A 5,433-nucleotide genomic window follows, 5' to 3' on the forward strand; every position below is an offset into this window, starting at 1 on the left:
ATCCTGCCTGCTGTTATTGCCTTACAGGCTCATTGACCAGAGCCTGCTGCTGCCTGTCCAGCAAAGGAATCCAGCTAGCCTGCTGGCAAGGGGTGGGAGCAGAGAAGCCAGGAGGGACCAGGATTTTACTCATTGCTTCTGATAAAAAATCTGACTATTCCCAAATAGGAAACTGGTGCCCCTGGGGCCAAAGCCAAGGCTCACACAGAGGCTGAGCTCAGCCTTATCTAATAAAATCTGTGTTGTGCAGTCTGTTGGTGTGACAGAGGTAAGGAAGATGCTTGGTGTCCCCAGGAGTTTCTTCAGGGAGATACAGCTGCATCTGTGGGAGTATGAGGGAGACCAGATGACCACATAGGAGTGAAAATTCCGAGGGTCAGTGCAGAGAGAAACCACCTCAGCTTCACCAGCTCCCAAAGCCACAAACAGCTGGAGGCGAGCAACACACTTCAAGGGTGCTTCTGCCCTTACCCCAGCACTTGGCCACTGATGATGTACAGTATGAGAAGAAGTTCCACTGTAACCCATGAGGATGTTCCTATGCTGGGCAGGACTACAACTGCAATATGGGGACCTGAGCTTTTGGCTGAGCTCCATCTCAGGGCCAATCTGGAGTTGTGTTGCTGCAGGAGTCCACAACCTGTGTTTGCTGGAGGAAGGTGATGCAGGAGGATTTCTGACAGCAATGTAGACACTCAGGGATGAGGGCATCATCCTCCTCCCAGTATAAATAGGCCTTCAGGCATCAGGGTAATAACTCAGACAGACAGGATTAATCTTTCTTCTCTTGCTGGAAATGGTGAAAAGCAGGAACAGAAAGATCCTGAACCTGCCTTTGACATCAATCAAATATGCACGGAAATAGTTTGGTGGTGGTGACAAAGCAGCAGGGAGGAGGAGAGCAGGAGGGGCTCATGAATCACAGACCAAGTGTGAGAGAGGGCAGTTGGCTGAGAGCAGCAGCCTGAGACCTGGTCTCTGCTCAGCTCTGGAGCCAGAAATGGGACTGGGATATTGCCTATGGATTTTCATAGGAGCAAGTCTGTTGCTCCTATGAAAGTCTGTTGTGGAGCAAGTCTGAGCACAGAGCACACTGGTACCCCTAGATCACCCTCACTAGCTGTCACCCAGTGCTATCCAAGGCCAAAGTAGAATAATGACACTCCACAGAGTCACACAGCATTTCTTCATCCTTCCAGCAGCTTCTCAACCACAGTCAGAGATGCAGGAAGTATTACCCTGAGGATCCTTGGCAAGCAACAACTGCTCTGCTGGGCTAAACCAAGACAGTGACTTGGACCTGCCCTTATGGAGGGGGTGGAGTTGCTCCTCCACCTCATCCCACCAACAATAGACATGAGAACCACGATATTAGAGGTGGTTTTTCCCCACTGACTCCTGTCACTGGAGACCAGCTGGTTATCAGACCTCAGCAGATAACTCAGGTGTCCTGCTGCTCCATCACCAGCAACTGCAGCTTGCAGATATGATTTTCAGTGCAAACTCTGAGCTGAATGTTATTTAAATTTTTTTTTTAGCAAAAAAGTCCTCCAAGGAGTGGGTTCTTTTTTTCTGCCACTGTTCTCCAGGGAGAAAATACCCCTCAGGGAGTTTACCTCTCCATCCCACTGGAAACATCTCAGTTGCCAGTTTTGCCATTCTTTAGGTGTCTGCAAGCTAAAAATACCATGTGTACAATTAAGCTGCTCCCTGTCACCCCTGGTGACTGGGCTGACAGATGCTCACAAGCTGCACTGGTTGAAATGAAAACTCTTCAAACAAAACTGAGGGAGATTTCCAGTGTCTCACTCTGTTGTACTGTGAAACTGCTGCATGGTGGCAGGAAAGTGCTTTAAAGCACTGTGAAGGTGATACCAAGTGAAAAATTGTCACCCAGAGTGGTGTGTGCTGGTGCTAGGCTCTTAAGCATATCATGTGGTGGGTGAGCAAGGGGCTCACACATCGGGCCCAAAGGCTGGTATTGGCTAGGGTCACATCAGGCTGGCACCAGTCACTAGTAGGGTCCAGCAGGGCTCCATTCTCAGTCCTGTAGTCTTCAACATCTTCATAAATGACTGGGATGTAAGACTGGAAGAGATACTAAACAAGAGATGAAACTACATTGCGAGGAGCTGTTGACTCTGTTGAGGGCAGAAAGGCCTGCGGAGAGACCTCAACGAACTGGAGAAATGAGCATTTACCAACCATGTGAAGTTCAACAAGAGAAAGTGCTAGATTCTGGGGCAATCCTGACGTGTGGATGGACATTTGGTAAGTTCATCTTGTTCCAATCCCCTGCCATGGACAGGGACACTTGCACTGTCTGGGTTTGTTTTTCCTCTCTTTTCTGCTTTGACTCACTGAACAATACCATCTGGCTTTTCCAAACAGCAGTTTAGCTCATCATACCTTCATGGGGATCCATAATAAACACTTATTTGGTCAATAATGGAAGATCAAGGAAAATTAGCAGCACTTCTGCCAGGAGCTCATAACCAGTAAATCCCGGAGAAGTGCCATGGCACCCACACAGGGTTCAGAACTCGTGGGGATGGATCCCAACATCTTTCTTCTCCATCTTTTTCTCTTTATCTGGAGTATTCTTCTTCCTGTGATGCTGAAGGATGTCTCTGTCGTAATCTCAGAGCTGCAGCAAAATCCTCCCCAAGTGCCCCAGCCACAACAGTTGGCCACAGCTCTTCCTGCCAGGATCGATGTGAACCATGGCAGATCACTGGCTCCAGGGTCTGTTCTTTTCTGTTCTTCCCAAGAATGATGTTTCTCCCTATAAAATGTAGCTTTCCTCAACAGCTGATGGCTCCTCCATATATTCCTCAACTCAAGGAAAGATTTGGCAAAGCTTTAAAATCATCCTAGATTTTGATTGTGGCTGCTTTGAGGTGAAAAGTCAATCTTCTGGTTCAAAATGTATTTTGGTTGTAATTACTAATGTTGATAAAATAAATATTTAGATGCAAACTGTCCAACGCAAATGCAACATCATGAATCACTCAACAGTTTGGCCTGATTTTTTTCCCCATTTGAGAAATTTTTCCCTTCCCATTTGAAGCATTAAAACACTTCAAATGTCCAAACTGGCTGACTATTTTCCATTCAACCTTAGAATAATCCCATTACTGTAATGCACAATGGTTTCCTCTACACCTACAGTAGCTTACTCAGTTGTTTCATGGAGGAGGAATTACTGTAGGTGATGCAACTCCTCCATCCTGGGAGTAATGGATAGACAGCCATCAATGCTGCTGCAGGACTGTGAGAGTTTAAGTGACTGACACAGTGAATAGAGCTTAAAAATTAGAGTGGTATGTGGGATAAAGACTCTATAACTAACTTGTAAAGTAGTACTATGTCTTATTTAGCACTGGGCACACGGGGGATATCTTTACTATAAACATACAGACATACCATGGATTTATCTTGCCTTTAAATATAAAGATGCTACATATTCAAGCAAATTGTGACACAAACTATACATATTTATAACCTTTCCTTGAAAAGGCAGGTTTTATTACAATGAGTTCTGGGGAATCATTTCTATAGTCCCGGCCTTTGGCTTCTCTTGGTTGTGTCTCTGCACAGTGGCTTCTGGTGGTTGTGGGCGGGAGGCTTCAGATGAAGTAAGATCTTTTTCTTCGCATTGTTTCACCTCTGTTCTTCATGCATGATCCTTAGACCCTTAGCATTTCTCCAGACTACAAAGCCAGTTTTGTCTGGTTTGAGATACTTCAAGCAGTTAATCCTTACTTTTATCAGAGGGCAGTCCTGTTCTTATTAGACTTTCCTAGACTCCTTTATCAATCCCCCCTTTTTCTAAAAAGTTAGTAAATTCTTTTATTACTTTAAACAGTTTAAGGGTTAAGTTTTTTACTACTTAATATACAGACTCTTTATTTAACATCTTTTTAAAGTACTTATTTGATTTTATTTTCTGGCAAAGTTGATTTTTTTTCTAATTGCTATATGAATTTTTGGTATTTTGTAGTCAATATAGAGAACATTTAACTAAGATAAGAATTATTAGTGCTAAGACTACAGTAATTTCATAATTATAAGCTGCACCTGATTATAAGCCGCATGTCCGGGTACTGGCAACGTTCAGGTCTTCATCCATGTATAAGCCGCACCTGATTACAAACCGCACTTTCATTCGCAGCGAGAACCCATGTGCAACAAAGTAGCGAATTAGTAACAGAATGGCAGGATAGCGGGATTTACTGGCTCAGCTCAGGACCGGCGGACTCGGCCCGCTCGGGGCTGCTGACAGGGCCAGGTGGCCCAGCACGGCTCTGCGGCTCGGCAGGGCTGCTCAGGGAAGGCCAGGCAGTGCTGCCGTGGCAGTCGCCGCTCGGCAGAGGAACCCGGCACTGCCATGGCCAGGGCCACTTGGCACAGAGGCAGCCAGCGCTGCCATGGCCACTTGGCACAGAGGCATGCGGCACTGCCTTGGCCGCTTGGCACAGAGGCAGCCGGCGCTGCTGTGGCTGCTTGGCACAGAGCCGACTGGTGCTACCGCGGCCGCCAAGATTGTTCGCCCCAGCCCGGCGCTGCCCCATGGTGTCAGCGGGAGTCCGCTCCTCCCGCCGTGTAACAGATTAACCAATTTGTAACAATAGCGCAATCGCGGCTTTTGCTGGCATGTGCTCAATTCCCGAGCTCCCATGGCTTGCACTTCCGGGTTAGGAAATTTCAGAACTTTGTTCATATATTGGCCACTCCAAAATATAAGCCGCACTTCCGGGTTGGGACTAAAATTTTAGTCAAAAGGATGTGGCTTATATTCGTGGAATTACTGTAATATGCTAACTGTTGTTGCAAACAATAGTCTTAACTAATTAAGATTAGAGAGCTAAGATTTAAGTTTTTTATATGTTTGTCAATTTTTATGAGGTGTTATCTAGGCTCTTATATGCAAAATTTTAGTCTTTTTAAAAATTTGATGTATGTCTGTTTTAATTTGGGGTTTTTTTAGTTTATATAAGAATAACAGGTTTGATTTATTATATATATTTTTTCTTCTTTTGCAGTTAAAAGATTTAAGGCTATGCAGTTTTGTATTACTATTTTCCTTTTGTTCGGAGCCTTTGAAGAGCATTTGTTGTCAAGTTTATAAGCTTTTCTATTACGACTAAGATGTTTACTATTGCTTTTTTAAATTCACTAACATTAATTGGGGAAAGAGGTAGCGTATAAAATTGTTAAAGGCTGAATCCTTTTCTGAAACAGGTTTGGATGAGACACTATGTTTTCCTTTAGTAGGCGTCCTGGTTTAGAGGACAGGTGTTTGCTAAACAAGGCAGGAGCCTCTCTTTAGAATGGAGAATGTAAACCCCCTCCCTCCAAATTATTATAATTTTGAAATCAAGGGGTTTCAGGCAAAGATATGGGAATTAGGAATAACAGTCCTTTACTAAG

The sequence above is a fragment of the Catharus ustulatus genome, chromosome 23, assembly GCF_009819885.2.
Source record: "Catharus ustulatus isolate bCatUst1 chromosome 23, bCatUst1.pri.v2, whole genome shotgun sequence".
In the NCBI taxonomy this organism is placed as follows: Eukaryota; Metazoa; Chordata; class Aves; order Passeriformes; family Turdidae; genus Catharus; species Catharus ustulatus.